The sequence below is a fragment of the Labrus mixtus genome, chromosome 12 (genome assembly GCF_963584025.1).
Source record: "Labrus mixtus chromosome 12, fLabMix1.1, whole genome shotgun sequence".
Classification (NCBI taxonomy): Eukaryota; Metazoa; Chordata; class Actinopteri; order Labriformes; family Labridae; genus Labrus; species Labrus mixtus.
The window spans coordinates 3,637,364-3,654,863 of NC_083623.1; the positions used below are offsets into that span (position 1 = coordinate 3,637,364).

The 17,500-nt window shown below is 42.7% G+C and overlaps 1 protein-coding gene across 1 annotated transcript in view; it reads right to left on the minus strand.

Annotated features, from left to right (window-relative positions):
* The window catches only part of galnt14 (UDP-N-acetyl-alpha-D-galactosamine:polypeptide N-acetylgalactosaminyltransferase 14 (GalNAc-T14)), a 187,704-nt gene that overhangs the window by 155,772 nt on the left and 14,432 nt on the right, over positions 1–17,500 (minus strand). The gene's annotated exons all lie outside the window — the stretch shown is intronic.

A 17,500-nucleotide genomic window follows, 5' to 3' on the forward strand; every position in this document is an offset into this window, starting at 1 on the left:
GCTTTATATGTGATTTTTTGATCCAGCAGATGTCGCCCTTGAGCACCAGCATGAAACCAAAACAACTCGCGCTGCATTGTTGTGTTAGCATGCTAATGCTAGCGATCTTTATTCTGCTCGTATCTTCACACTGCATGTAAATTGACCTGAAATGAGCGTGATCTAGAAACACAGTTAAGCAGTGAGTACAGTATGTTATTCTTCTTTTCTCTAGTCCCTCAATTAAACAACTTTTATACACGAGGGGAGGAGTCAGCCGGCCGTCCTGGCGATGTAAACAAACTGAAGATAGGACTCTGAAAACTCTGAAAACATCACAGACAGTGGGACTCGGGTGTTACACCCATTGTAGACAGTCATGACTCACAGAGTTATTTTCAGAGGAGATACTTGATTTATATTATATTTAAGTGTGAAAAATCGCATATTAAGCCTTTAAAGGAAAGGGAAAATATTTAATAAAATGGTTTCTAGTCTCAACATTTTCTGGATTTTCCACTCAAAGTTTACTAGTCTCTACTTATATATATATATATATATTATTTAATTTAAATTATCAATCTACGCACACTTATTTAGGTAAACACTGTAATTGACATCTTAATTGACCCATCTGTCACATAACTGCATTTTTCTTATTATCATGTTACTTCAGCATCTTTTGCACTGTTTCATGTTTAGTCATGTAAATATTACTTTTCTTATTATGTTTATTGTTGATATTTAATGTTGTACCTGTACATAAGAGAGCACAGTTCACAGAGGTTCAATTCCTTGTGTGTGTGTAAGCACACCTGGCCAATAAATCTGATTCTGTGTCGATCTTGGTGTGTTTTTTTTTTCTGAGCGTCAGCATCTTTTTTCATTTGTTTAAGACGAGGAGAGAGCGTTTGTAGCAGCGCCCAGCGTCTTTTTATGTTTTGAAATTTTGATTTAGAAACACTTTATTAATCCCTGAGGGAAATCCCAGAGCACCTTTTGTACCTTTTTTGTGCGACTGTTCCGAGCACTCGAGTTGAAAGTCTTCCAACTTGTCAGAAAGTTGCTGTTGACATCACAGACGCTCTTTTTCCAAATGTGAGATATTGTCTGTATTTTTGCCGCCTACAAATCATGTCTTTTATCCTCCTCGCTCTGTATCTGATCGGGAAATAAACGATCTCAAATATTAAACAAACAGTAAAAAGTATCAGAGCAGTGTCGGTCGTACAGCGGCCGATGTCAACAGACTGTTGTCATGGAGACAGGACGGACGTGCAACGCTTCAAGCTAACGCTCCCATGTGCACAAACAATCACTCGGTGGTCACATGTTACTTGTCATGAAGCTAAACATTTGTAATTAATAAAGTTATTTACTTCACATGTTGGTTAGCCAATCAGAGAGCTGATCAGGAGAGGGTATGACAGGTACGTTATGATACACACAGTAGTAGTTACATCAGCATGAAGTGTAGTAGCTGCAGCACTCTCAGAGTTTTCTGTGTCAGTGTTGATATCAGTCTCAACATGAGGGGTGTGAATGCTTCAGAGAGTCACCTGGCTGTCAGAGTGAATCACACACACTCCGGCAAAGAGCCGAGGAATTAAAGAAGAAAGAGGAGAGAGACGTCACCCTCTGAACACAGGACGGCTGCTAATGAGATCACTGCTCTTTGAAGACGTGTGTGTGTGTGTTTGTGTGTGTTCGTGTGAGACAAAGAATCAGGTTTTGCAATCCTTTAGGGCTGTCACACTTGGAGAAAGATCTTGAAAAACTAATATTTGAAAAACTGATATCTCCCGGAGGAGCTGTACTGTATCTGTGAACGCAAACATCTGAATTTTGGCTGATGTGAGAAAGCGGCAGGATATCATCAGGAGAATTCAGCTCGAGCCAATAGGAGGGGAGCGTGACATTTATATGCTGTTACTGCTGCAGGATGCATAGAGTGTCTGCACGCGACCACTGCGATTATCTAGATATCTTCAGGAGTGCATAATGTGAAAACGGCTCGAGAGAGGAGACATCTTCATTCAGCTGAGATCTAAACTTAAAGAGATTTTTCTTAAAGAAACAGGAATACAGCGTTACAACATTTTAAACTGGTTTAGAGATAGTTGTAACGACTTCCCTCAGCAATATGACAAAAAGAAAATAAATACATAAATAAAAACACAGTATGATACAGAGTCTCCAGAAATACAGACATTACTAGTCGATCTGTTATTTCTGATAAAACACACAAAGTGCTGCACCCTGTCTCAGTGTGTCTGAACCCGTACATGTGCACCAGTTACGTGATGAATTACCCATTACATCCTGGGTATAAATCATACAGGAAGTGTGTGTGTGTGTGTGTGTGTGTGTCAGGCCCTATTACGTTGTGATGTATCACCTCTGTAGCATCTGTAACAAAGCAGCAAAACAAATGTTATATCTTCATTATTCCGCGCTTCCTGTTAAATTATCTTTAAGGAGAGATTAAAACGGAGAGGCAGATATCAGTGGCTTTATTAGAAAACAGTAAGAGAGATATTATCCTTCATCTCCTCCAATTTCCAGAATTATATGACGCAGCCTATAAAGCGGGGACGCACGACTTTGGTCACAGCAAGGGCCACATTTATTTCATTCTCACTGGCCGGGGGCCAAAGGAACGAACACAAAGCTTTCATCAGCATCTATGATATCAACTAAGGCCCGACTGATATTGGATTTTAGGGGCCAATACTGATATCAATCGTATGGTTGTTTTTGTTTAAATGTTGATTGTTGTACAGTGTCCTTGTGTGTCTTGAAAGGCACTTATAAATAAAATGTTTTATTATTATTATCAATATTAGAAAAAGAAAAAAATCAAATACTGATAAATCGGCCGATACCTTTCTTTAAACTCTATGATCTGTCTTTAGAGATACATCGATATAGATAAACACATTTATTGTGTTGATCCCTCAAATGCAGTTATTAAAACACTTGTGGAAAAGATTTATAATGAAGACAAGATGGTCACTCAACTGGAGAGTAACTGAGCATGTACGTGCATCACCGCTTGAGACCGTGGAGAGTGATGATGCTTGTTGTCATCCATACAGCGCCCTCTGCTGGTGGCAGAGAACTGCTGGTGTAATACAAAGAAACTCAGATTAAATGCCTTTTGACTGCTGAATAAATCGAGTAATATCGGCGCATATCTGCGATAAAATCAGCTGATACCGATAGTTACTAGATATGCTAATATCTGCTGGTCGATTAATCGGTCAGGCTCTAATTTGAATGTTCATATTTTAAACTCCAATGTAATTGTTAATGTTTCATTTAAAGTGCTCAAATATAATTACAGAATTTTTTCTGTTATTCCAGGTTTTCATGGTGGAGTTTTTTCCTGTTTTCTTCGTGGTTTCAATTAATTGAGATGTGAAATTAAACTGCATGCTACATTAAGGAGTTTGAGGGGGGCCTCATGTGGCCCCCGGGCTGCCAGTTGCCGACCCCCGCTGTAGAGGATGGATTCAGCTGTTCCTTCATTTTGTGTTTTTTAAGGTTGTGGTTCTAAGGTTGTTTTCTTTCCGTTTTCTTTGATTCTTTAGTCACTTTTTCTTCTGGTCATTTAGAGCGACTTGAAGCGTAACAATCCACATCTAAGACCGAGTGAATAAATGAAGGAGGAGTGAAAACACAAGCAGGAAGGAAGGGCTTTCTTCTTTAGCTTCGGTCATGCAAAAAGCTCAAATTAAGTCCTCACAGCAGTGTCAGAAAAAATATGAATATGCATTTTTCAGCTCCAGATGAAAGCAGTAAAGGCTGACTGATTCAAAAAATCCAAATAAAGAGAGTCAAGAGAGGAGCATCCAGAGGACAGATTAGACGGAAAGAAAAGAGAAAAAAGGTGGGATTAGCCGCGGCCCAGACGCCGCACAAAAGCTCCACGTTTACAACGGAGACAGGATTGTTGAAATTACTCACAGCAACACAGAGCTCATTTACATAGACTGCTTCTTTTTTTCTAATCCTGTTATCTCAAAAGCTTGCCAATTAGTTTTTTGTGCCACAACCGAGGTATCAAACTTTTCTTATCTTCAGGTCACGACGAGCGATCTTGTTACGCTGTGAAAAACTGAAAAAACCGTCTTGTCAGATGGTGACTTCAGATCTGGAGATCGACATTGGAACGGATCGGGGGGGGGGGGGGGGGGGTTTCGTCGCTCTTTGTAGTCGTGGCTCAGTGAAGAGAGGAAAAAAAAAAAGGAGGCGGAGGAGACGAAGTCAGAGGAAACGATTGATCAGCGCTCCACATTCTGCTTTAATCAGGGTGAAACACACTCTATTACACATTCACTCCAGAGTTCACTGATGGCTTGTGTGTTTTGCTGCTTTGAGATAATGACTCAACATTTATCTGGAGGAAGAGGACTTTGATGTGTTTCACTGATGTATTAGTATTTAGTGAAAAGTTAGAAAATAGACTGAATATAAATCACAGGATATCAACATCATGTAGCCCTGAAAGGAAGAATGTGCGACTTTTTGATCCAGTAGATGTCACCCTTGAGCACCAGCATGAAACCAAAACAAACTGCTTGTTTGGCCACGCCTCCTCCATCCTGAAGCCTCCGCTCTCCTCCAGCAACACACCTCCAACCCCTCTACACTCACATTCACATGAAGGAGTTATGAATTAGAACGCACCACAATTAAGCACCAGTAAGCGCAAGCGGCGGATAAAATTATACTTTGCTCGAGCTGCAATCCCCTGTGTCCTGCATTGTTGTGTTAGCATGCTAATGTTAGTGCTCTTTAGTTAGCTCGTAGCTTCACATTGTTGTGTTAGCATGCTGATGTTAGTGCTCTTTAGTTAGCTCGTAGCTTCACATTGTTGTGTTAGCATGCTGATGTTAGCGATCTTTAGTTAGCTCGTAGCTTCACATTGTTGTGTTAGCATGCTGATGTTAGTGCTCTTTAGTTAGCTCGTAGCTTCACATTGTTGTGTTAGCATGCTGATGTTAGTGCTCTTTAGTTAGCTCGTAGCTTCACATTGTTGTGTTAGCATGCTGATGTTAGCGCTCTTTAGTTAGCTCGTAGCTTCACATTGTTGTGTTAGCATGCTGATGTTAGTGCTCTTTAGTTAGCTCGTAGCTTCACATTGTTGTGTTAGCATGCTGATGTTAGCGCTCTTTAGTTAGCTCGTAGCTTCACATTGTTGTGTTAGCATGCTGATGTTAGTGCTCTTTAGTTAGCTCGTAGCTTCACATTGTTGTGTTAGCATGCTGATGTTAGTGCTCTTTAGTTAGCTCGTAGCTTCACATTGCACATGAATTTACATAAAATGATCTAAAAACTCTTACTAACATCTAAATAATCAGTGAGTATGTTCTTCTTCTCTCTAGTTCTTGACTAAAACAGCTTTTATACACAAGGGGAGGAGCCGGCCGTCCCGTCCATGTAAACACGGCTCTGACAACAACACAGCCAGCGGGACTCGAGCTTCTCCCTCATTGTAGACAGTCATGACTCAGAGACACATTTACACAGGACAGACTTTATGATATATTCAGAAAGATATTCTTCCTTTAAGAATACACTGCTGTATGGGCTCTGGTATTTTGGAGAAAAGGAACATCATGCTGAAACATTTACACGACTGCATGGCCGTCTTCAAGTGACACTGATTTAAAACAAACACATTGAGAAGCTCAGACGGCTCGGCTGTGTGTTCACGGCCGCTCAGCCTGAAACAGAACGATGAAAAACAAAGAGAGATTTGGTCTCCGGAGGTTTACTCTGAGATTACTTCAGTTAGTATGAGCGACTGAACGCGGCACAATAAATCTTCGTTCTGTAGCTGGAGCACATCGTTTCTCATCCGAGGTTGAAAAATGAAGCCGTGCGGTCACATCAAGGACGAGGACTGTTTCACTTCTTTACTCTTGTTTTTTTTCTTCCTCTTGTCTTATTTTCTAAAATTTCAACACGCCTCCTTGTTCTCGTCCTTTCTCCGCCTGTCCTCTTCATCTCCTGTCCTAACTCCCTCCCTCACCTGGCCCCTCGCTCTACCCACATCCCTCCTCCTCTCTTCGTTTATTTTGACCTCCTCCTCGTCTCTCCTCCCGCGTGAAGTGGTTTCTGTTTGTTTGAAGTCGGGGCTTATCGAGCTCAGGTCTGGAGAGAGCACAGCTACGTCAATACTACACACACACACACACACACACACACACACACACACACACAGTGAGACACACATCTAGTCTTTCTCTCCTTCTCCACACACACTGTTCTCTCATCAATTAAGGTTGTGTATAGATCTCTCCCTGCAGCAGCAGGGCTTGTTTGGTTTCTACATTGTTTTCTGTTCCAGCTCATACATCTCTGTCTATGACACACACACACACACACACACACACATAAAAAGAAACACACACAAACACACACACACATCCACCTCAACACAGACACAATTACTGCTATACACCAAAGCAGGATGTTTTCTTGAAGCATCATTACAAACTTAGAAACTTTCGCTGCATTTTGATGAGTTCTAGTCAAGTTCTACTTTGAGTTTTTTTTTTCCTTTCTTCTAAAATTCTGCAGAAATCTTTGAAGTTACTCCAACTGATGGACCCGGATCAGAGTCAAGTCTGCAGTGATTAAATAAGGGTTAAAGGTCAAAGAGTAAGATCCAGTTATTGAAGTGATGTTACACAGAGTTGGAATTTGCTGACTTGCTTGTATAGCTGCTCTTATGGTCTAAATGTAAACTCTAGAGGTGATTCATGTCAATTTTTAATTGATAAGATTCTGAATCGATTCACAACATCTATAAAACAGACTTTCTTATGTACTATAAGTGCATTTCACCAGTAGCGAGGTTGTTTTCTGACGTCGTTGAAGGCAAGCGTTAGAGCGACTTTGGATTAAACAATCTCCAAGTTAAGATGAAGCCTGGCCCGGCGGTCCTTGTCGCACCGACCTCGGGTTAGAATGACGTCCCCCTCTCTCTCCTCCCAACATTTCCTTTCTCTCTTCAGCTGTCCAATCCAATTAAGGCTAAAAAAAAACAACTTGTCATTAAACACAGGCTGCAAACCCTATGTGGTCCAGCAAAACACAAAACTAAACAGCCTCATTTCAATCTTAATCTCATCACATCTCTAAGTTTTCTTTCCAGACTCTACTGCTTGTCAAACAGGAAGTTACAACGATTGACATGGTGACGCTTCAGATGCCATATCAGTCCAATAATCGTCTGATTTGTCTCATCTTGTAAAAACGTGCAAATCAACAGAGAAGTGTGACAGGATCTGTGAGGTCCAGCTGGGAGCAGTTCTGGGAATTTAGGAAATAATGACTGAAAAAGTGATACACCACACACACACACACACACACACACACACACACACACACACACACGTAATTACAAGCACAGAAAATATCATGAACCCTCCACTGAACCTGAAGTCTACCAGTAAAACTAATCATGGGAGCACAGGGACAGGGAGTGGAATTGGCTCGGCAGCTGTCTGCTGGTATGTGGTGTGTGTGTGTGTGTGTGTGTGTGTGTGTGTGTGTGTTTTCTCTCTCTGTATCTAAATGTAGGAGGAGGTCAGCTGCTGACAGCTGGAAGAAAAAAAAACACTCATGGTTCCTTTCAAAGCAGTAATGGTTCTTATTCTGACCCGGCATGCATTACCTGTGGGTCTCTGCACACACAGAAAGTGAATCACACACATTTCCTCACATTCTCACTCACAACTCTTTAAATGTGGATGCTCTGTCATTGTCTCTTTTCTTCAAAAACATGATCATCTACAGTCCCCTCTAACATAAAGCATGTTGCACGTGCAGGGCTTTAAGAAAACCTTGTTTTGTAATAAGACCTGGTGGTGAAACCCGGACACATCAGGGGTGTTCCAGGTCTTATCATCAGACACCCTCAGTCTGGCGACCCAGCTGGGGGTGATCAGGCCCCGACTGGTGTCCAGGTAGCATACACTGCCACGTGTCCCCCCCCCCTTCAACCAGAGCCATCAAGAAGCTGCTTCCAGGATGTTCCTGATGGCTCTGCTCCTTCACAGTCCGCGAATTCCCAAGAGGCCCAGGACTCTGTAAAGAGACCGGCCTGCAAACCCCCTACATCCCACTTCCACAGGCTCCCAGCAGGCCTGCACAACAACCAGTTGACCAATTTGGTCAACTTGATCAAGACCACTTGCTTAGACCCCCCCGGACATCAGAACCTGCATGTCAGGCCTGATGGTGGTAACAGCTATGAGGTCTAGGAACCTCAGCTGTCTCCCCAGGTCAACAACCCGGCAACATTGCATCATTTGGTTAGACAAGTTGCCATGTTAAGGTTTAAAGAAGCGGTAGGTAAACGTGTCCCCAAGTCCTCACCAACACATTTTGATCTCGTATAAAAGAACATTGAACTCCTTGCTGAATCAGATATTTATCTTCATTCAAAGCTCGATCTTAAAAAACGCCCCTGATCGAGAGAGCACAAAAAGCTTCCTCCTCCTCTAACTCTGAGAGACTTTAAAAGCCATTATGCAAGATGCTGAGTGTGCAGCAGCTCCAGGTTGTTGCTGCTCTGTAACTGAGCCCCCACCTCTGACCTCTTATTGCCCAGCGGAGGCGGCAGAGCGGAGACGAGGCAGAGTCCCTCCACGGGGATCAAGAGAGGATCAAATCGCATATTCATGGTACAGCAGAGAGCCGAGGATGAAAGCATCCGCTACAGAGCATCGGAGAGAGCGAGAGAGAGAGGGAGAGAGATTGTGTTGTAGGTGTTTACATCTAAAAATTCCGCTTGAATTTAGAGTATTTTTCTTTTCTGCAAATCTTCTGCTCTCTGTTCAACGGAGCCAAAGACTGTGGTGAGAAAAATCAGCTGAGGCCAATCCGTCTGTGTGCATGTGTGACTGTGTTTGTGTGTGTCTGCATGCATATGGATGAGGTGACAGATGGGATGTAATTTAAATGTTAGCTTGTACAGATACACATTTTACCCTTCACACAAATATGGAGCGCCTCAGAAAAGACTGATGCAAGAAACACACAGATGTGAACCACAGAAATACAGCTTTACACAGCCATGACACAGCTAAGACACACAGCTATGACACACAGCTATGACACAGCTATGACACACAGCTATGACACACAGCTATGACACAGCTATGACACACAGATATGACACACAGCTATGACACAGCTATGACACACAGATATGACACACAGCTATGACACAGCTATGACACAGCTATGACACATAGCTATGACACACAGATATGACACACAGATATGACACATAGCTATGACACACAGATATGACACACAGCTATGACACACAGATATGACACACAGATATGACACACAGCTATGACACACAGATATGACACACAGCTATGACACAGCTATGACACACAGCTATGACACACAGCTATGACACAGCTATGACACACAGATATGACACACAGCTATGACACAGCTATGACACAGCTATGACACACAGATATGACACACAGATATGACACATAGCTATGACACACAGATATGACACACAGCTATGACACACAGATATGACACACAGATATGACACACAGCTATGACACACAGATATGACACACAGCTATGACACAGCTATGACACATAGCTATGACACACAGCTATGACACACAGATATGACACACAGCTATGACACACAGATATGACACACAGCTATGACACACAGCTATGACACACAGCTATGACACACATATGACACACAGCTATGACACACAGCTATGACACACAGATATGACACACAGCTATGACACACAGCTATGACACAGCTATGACACACAGCTATGACACACAGCTATCCTGTTATGACCTTCTGATGTACTGAAATAAACTGTCAGCAACTGCTAAACACATGAAATAGCCTTTAAAAATATCCTGAAATCTTTTATTAATGACAAAGAAAAAATGTTATCCAATCAAAAATATTATTATAATATATTTTTTTTACTGTTTAAAGACAGGATTGGTAATTTTCTTAAACTAGCATAATTTAGAAAGTAGCATTCCCTCAGTGCTCCGTCTGCACCCAACCCCCTCCCCCTCTGTGCTCCCTCTAAAGCCACGCCCCCTCACTCACATGGCAACAAAATAGAAGACCCAGGCTCCAAAGAAAGGGTTATTTCTTGTTTTTAATGACTAAAATTACAAGCAAGCTCCTGCAAACTGTTAAAATTGCAAAATGACATCAGCAACAGGTCAGAACTAAAATATTTTATCACTCGTAATCCAGCTGAACCAACATCCGACTTTGAACAGACCACTACTGCTCTCTCTCTTTCTCTCTTGGGGGGGACTATAAAATATGACTGAAGATCTGTAGTTTTTAAATGATCTGTACTTTTACGATGCAAACAAACAAATTCAAATTTCAGTGAAAGTTTAGGATTTTCAAAGAGTTCAACTTAATGCACAACAATGCAACGTCTGCATCTGCTGCCATCTCTCCAAAAGTCTGCAGAGCTCTGTGTGTGTAGGTGCAGGGAGTCCAACCCACAGCACAAATACACTGACTAGAAACCATGCAATGCAAACTGCAATACAAGACAGACCTCCTTTATTTATACTATTTGCCCAATTTCTGTGAACTCATTTCATCTCGTCTTTTGAGCCCATCTCAACCTCTCACTGTGAGTGAAACAACAAAAGTCCAACATGAACATAAAGAGTAAAGAGACCACAAATCACACTCACCACTAAAAACAGTTCATTCAGTTAACTTTTGTGAGCGCTGCACTGAAGGGCCAAACAAAGAAGAGTACTTTAAAAAGAGAGAAAAATACCCTCCAGACAGCAACAACCTCAGAAACACAACAGAGAACAGTTCTAACAGAGCTGTGGAGCTGTCCGGTGCTGATCCAACTGAGACACCAGATGGGAGAGTGTTTCGCCCAGCACCTTCTGATCTTCTTTGTTCAGTTTGACCGGGTGCTCAGATACTTATGGAGTTAATGTATTAACTTAGGTTCAGGAGCAGGACCACACCTCCAATTAACCTGACAGCCTACTTAACACCTGGTCACCTCACCACACCCTGTTTGTCTCAGATCCTTCTACCCACCCTCCCTCATTCTCATCCATTCACCCTCCTTCCTCATCCCTTCCCTCCTTCCTTATCCCTTCCCTCCTTCCTCATCCCTTCCCTCCTTCCTCATCCCTTCTCTCCCTAACCCCTCATCCCTTCCCTCCTTCCTCATCCCTTCCCATCCAACTCGACACACACCTCTCCCTCGTCTCTCTCACTTCAGGTACAGTCTGGGGCTGTAATAAGTTCGGGGTGGATTCATACCCGAGACGGAACCCCCCACTCTGAGTCTCTCGCTCGCCCGATCAACCTCCCAGACCAGCCTGAAAGAAGACGGCCATCTCACACCTCCACCCCTCTCATACATCTGTCAATATAGCTTACAACTCACATTAAATGTTCAAACTAATACTGTCGTGGCGTGGTCCTTGATAGTCAAATGGGATTTGTTGGTTATTAATTTGTTTTCTTGATATTTAGGGGAACTTAAAGCTCGTTGATCATTGTTCAAACCGTGTGTGCCATGTATCCGTCTTTGAGTTTTTGTTTGACAGTATAAGATTATGAACTGTGTGTGTAACAGTTTGTCTCTATAAATCAAACTTCACATGTATTACCCTGAATGTAAATATATTTATTCGCATATTAGCTTTTCTTTGCATTGCTTTTACATTCCTCTTACTCACTCAATCCCAGCTGCACGCTAAACAAAACCGTGTTGTTGTTTTTTTTTTTTTATTCACACAAAACTCATTTCATGCCTTGATTTGCATTTTTCAGCTCATTGCAACAACGGCATTGTCTGCACGTAGAAGGATCCCGGGCAGGAATCCAGTGCATGAACTCAACGCTGAATACCAACAAACAAGCGTCTTCCATCTCCCTTTCCTCCTGAGCTTTCAAACCCTCCAATCATCATCATTTAAAACGTTCTGTTTCTGCAGCCAGGTAAAAAATGTTTAAAATGCAATCCAGGACTTATGTGTGCGTCATCTCCAAAATAAAACTCCTATTCAGACAACAACTCCTGTTGTTGCTGTAAAATATGACTGCCAGCCCCTCCCTCTCTAATCCATACTTACATCCCAGCGGACAGAGGGCCGAGAAACTGTTTATCCAATCACTGCTGCTCAAAATTCCTCACCTTCCACTACCTGCACTACTGGTGAATATAAATGTGTGTGTGTGTGTGTGTGTGTGTGTGGTTGGGGGGGGGGGGGGGGGGGGGGGGGGTTGCTTTGCAAACACTGCAGAGCAAGCAAGTCTGGAAGCAGAGCAATAATTCACCCTCTGCAAAAGCCATGAATAAAAACAAAGTTAAGGGAAGCGACAAAGAAAATAAAAAATGAGCTTGTTCTTTTCTTCTATTTCTCCACGTCTCCTCCTCCTCCCCCCATTTTTATTTTACCTCTGACACACACGCACGCACACACACACACACACACACACACACACACACACACACACCAAAAAGACAACCACACTAAATATCATCTCTCTCTCTCTCTGTCTTTTTCACCTTTCTTTGCATCGAACCTCCCTCAGAAAATATATTTTTGGAATTTAAAAACAGCAGGTAGCTAAAATAAATATATTGAATAAACCGGGTTCTGAAAAAAGCATTCACACATAAAACACACACACACACACACACACACACACACACACACACACACACACACACACAGTATGAAATGACAAACAGAGAAGTCATAAAAACTAATAACAACAGAGAAGTATGCCCCCTCTGTGAAATTATACCCTCACTCACATACACATGAAGGGAGTGTGTGTGTGTATGTGTGTGTGTGTGTGTGTGTGTGTGTGTGTGTGTGTGTGTGTGTGTTATAAGTTTGTGTGTGTGTGTGTGTGTGCAGAGTGTAGAGCTTTCAATCTAATCCCTTTCTTTATTGGCTCCAAGCAGCAGCAGCAGGAGCAGGCGGGTAATACACGGTAATATATGTGTGTGTGTGTGTGTGTGTGTGTGTGTGCACTATGAGGAAGAATGAAAAGATTTGAGTTTTCAGAAGGGAGTTAAGAAGAGGAGGAGGAGGAGGAGGAGGAGGAAGATAGAGGAGTGCTGCTTTTAAATCTGCTTTCTTCACTCTCCTGGCGAGGAGATTAAGCGCTAATGGAGACGATATATCTGCTATTAGCGGCGACAACAAAGACGAAACAAACGACAACACGGCCACAAGAGAGAGAGTGTGTGAGGATGTTGATGACAGATAGAAAAGCCGTCGAGACAGAGCAGTGTTCTGACTGTTTGAAAACAGGACGGAGAGAATTTAAACTTTCAGAAGTTTTGCATTATTCATTTTGTCCTCGAGCTTCTCATTCATCCAGGTAGATGAATGACACACGCCTTCACACACTCCGGGACTTGTGAATGACTCTGACGTCTCACTGGATGTGAGACTTTACGACAGAATCATTCATCCTGCACAGCGGGTATTTTATAGAGAGATAACCGGGAAACCCATTGCTTGAAATACCTCTCGTACATTTAGTTTGAGCTCAGTATTGAAGAGTCACTTTAAAGCTGTGTTTAAATGTGCTGTAAATAAACTTTGTGGTTTTTCCATGACAAAAGATGAGCTAAAAATAGATCTTTGATAATAAAAGCTCGGATGAAACTTAAGTTTTGTTTTCAGTTACAAGACGAGATGAGATCAAAATGTTAAAATCCATGATATCCCCCCTCGTTGTGCTCCTTATCTGTCTGTCAAAACACAAGCAGGAGACAGGAGAGGAGTGTGTGCGCTGCGGGCAGAGAGCAAGAGGAGCCATCATGTGTGTGTGTGTGTGTGTGTGTGTGTGTGTTTATGAGTGGGTCAGTAAATAAAGAGCCACAGAGAAACATTGAGCCGGCTCGACTTTGAGCTTTAATGAGCTGATGCTTTGGCCGTGCAGTGAGTTACTGAAGTCTGTGTGGTATCATAATGTTAATAACCTCTGAGGATAAAGCTTCCCTTTATAAAGACGTTTGGAAGGTTGAATCTGTAGCTTTTCTTTTTATTTCCTTCAGACCGTCACCAAGCCCCCCCCCCCCCCCCCCTGCTTCCCCATGTTGTAGGCAGACGTCCCACACCAGATAACAGCGAACTTTTGGCCGATAGACCAAAAGGTGAGTTTTCCACCCTGACAAAGCGTACTGTGTTTCTTCTAGTTTTCTATTCTTTTTATTCTATTTCTATGTTATTAGTTTTATTTCCACTGGCTATGCTGCGCTGCCTCTAAGCTCCGCCCCCTCTCCGTCAGCCCGGAGCGCCCTGCAGCAGATACTTCGTCTATTGTTGCCCGATGCCAGAAACCAGCGCATCAATTTACCAATCGAGCAGATCGAGCAGGAAAAGGAAGTCACAATCTGGTTTATTTTCAGAATAAAACACTCTGTTTTTAAATTTTTTCTACTTTATAAATCCCTGAGGGAGATTCTGGTTGGGGGTTTGGTGCCTTGCTCAAGGGCACCTCGACAGTACTCAGGAAGTTCCCTGGCACCTCTCCAGCTTTCAGACAAACTTTCATATTATGGTTCCCACCGGGACTTGACCCGGCGACCCTCTGGTTCCCAACCCAAGTCCCTACAGACTGAGCTACTAGCGCCTCCAAACAATGACCTTATGTGTGTTTGTTGATGCTTTAAGGGTTTTATACCACATACATTGTATTTTTTTTGTCAAACGGTGCTGCTCTTTTCTGCACTCTGAGAACGCATCCTGTGGGGTGTTGAAGGACGAGGAAGCATGGAGTCTGACCGGAGCAAAGCTGACACTGTACAGACATTGTTCTGGGTAATAGTGATTTTGCTTCAGCACTAACACGACTCCATCAACCCTCCCAGAGTTTATGTGTCCTGTCTATCACGCTGACTGCTTCCTGTTTGCAGGAGAAAGTCCACCCACTTCATGTTTTCAAGTTTCTCCAACGAAACACTAAAAAAAAAATGTCAATAAGTCGTTTGATTTTTCGGGCAGGAATTCAACATCGCTGCAATTTTGTAGGTTACTGAATCATGAGATCCTCTTGTCCGCTTCACCTCACTACTTTTACCCAGCATGCATTTCTATAGTGGCATAGATACCATAGTGAGTGCTAACACAGAGGCAGTGACAGGAGGAGCCGGCTGTAAGTGGCACTGAGCAGGGAAATGACACATCGAGCACAAATGACTGCAGACAGCAGAAAACAGCTTGTTCTCGGTCTGCTTTAAAGCACTTCATTTACTCCCTGTCGCCTCTCTCTCTTGTTCTGTGTGTGTGTGTGTGTGTGTGTGTCCACCCTCTGTATATTTTCCTTTTTGTCTTTAAATCCATTCTTTTCTTCTTACTCACTCTGGCTCTCTCTTGCATCACTCTCTTCTTTTGTCCCGCTCCTCCTACTCTCCCTCTCTTCTGTTGTCTCTCATTTCTCCTCTTCACTTTGTTTCGCTCTCTCTCTCCCTCTCGTCCCTTCTTTTTTTTTGACTTTCCTCTTTATTACGCCTCCTCCTCCTTCCTGTCCTTCCTTCCCCGTCTCTTGTTATTTTTTTTTCTCCCTCGCTCACTTTATCCTCACTTTACCCTCGGCTCTCTATAAACTAGATTGATGGCTTAATCCTACATGCATCAAGGTGAGAATTACAATTTTCGCACCGGCACACACACACAAAAACCAGCGGCAGACAATGACAGGGCCTGTTCGCACACTCACTCCCTTTACCTCTCACACACACACACACACACACACACACACACACACACACACACACACACATTATTCTTGCCTCTCCCTGAACATGTGGGCTTTCACTGAAGTAACAGGAAGAAGAAAGGATATAAACATGCCGATAAAGTAACAGTGTTAACTTCATCATAGTGACTTAGATACTTGTTTGTGATTGGTCACAGACGGTGTTTCTCCCACCTTTCTCATTAGCAAGGTTTTGATTTTAGTTAAAGGTCACATATTATACAAAATCCTCTTCTCCATGTTTCTCTAACTCTAACATGTGTCTCTAGTCCGTCTACAAACCCCCCAATCATGAGAAAAGTCCATCCTCTCCGTCTTCTCCCTGCTCCACTTTTCAGAAAATGTGTGCTCAAACAGGCCGTTTGTAGATTTTCCCTTCATGACATCACAAAGGGCAGTAGCCCCTCCCCCAGGTGGGTGACACTCCCACAGCTAGGTGTTTGTTCTGCCCTCTGAGTCTGCCTTCTCACCGTAAACAATAGGACATGGAGCGAGAAAGCACCGAGTACACCCAAGCCCTTCCAGAGAGGGGGCGTGGTCAGACACAGCTCATTTACATATTTAAAGGTACAGACACAGAAACAGCCTGTTCTGAGCAGGGCTGAAATAGAGGGGTTTATAGACATGATCAAATACAGGATCAGAGTGGATTTAGAACAAGAAACTTCACACACATGTTTTGAGGAGATCTGAGAATTATTTACACTGAAGAAGAGGAGGAGGATATGTGACTTTTAAGTAAATTCAACCTGTTGAAACAGGTAACCAGTAAACACGGATCAGACTTTACCCTACATCAATCTGAACCTGCTCCGTCTCATCATGAATCTCTGACGAGCTATCCTTTACTGCATACTGAGAAACACTAGATTTCAAGTTTCACTTCATGTCATGGTCCATTCAGATAAAGTTTAATTTGTGTTGATGCACCATTTTAAAAAAACAACGATATATCCTTTCTTCCATCCACACTGCTGCCTAAGAATTACCATGTCTGTCTGACGTTTTTATTCTTCCTCTATCTGTCTCTATATGTGCGTCTTAATTTACCAGAAATCTACATTTCTTCATTTGAAGCAGCAGCAGATGTGACTAAATTGGAGAAAAAGTTGATATATTTTTAACGCTTCAGAAATATGCTCACTGTGGAAAGATGACAGTGAATTGTTTACTTAAACCCCTGGGATCCAATGTAGAGTATCACACACACACACACACACACACACACACACACACACACACACACACACACACACACACACACACACACACACACACACACACACACACACACACACACACACACACACACACACACACACACACACACACACACACCTTGGTGTAAATGCATGTGTTGTGTAGCGTGACAGAGCGGAGCACATCCTGTCACTGACAGTTCATTTCCAGTGAATGCTTGTGTTTTACACAGACATCACGTCCGTATATATATGTGTGTGTGTGTGTGTGTGTGTGTGTGCAGCACAGTTTGACAGACACACTCACAAACCAGCAGCACACAATCTGATACTCATGACACTGATTTATACGCATTTCAAATACAGAAATGAAATGTGTGCACACGTTCAGCGGTGATTTACCGACACACCGTCCTGCTGAGCCTGGATGACAAATCATAGAAGGAAAATGATCAACAGCTTTCAGTCTGCTCATACCTGTGTTTATCTGTGTCTGTGCGTGTGT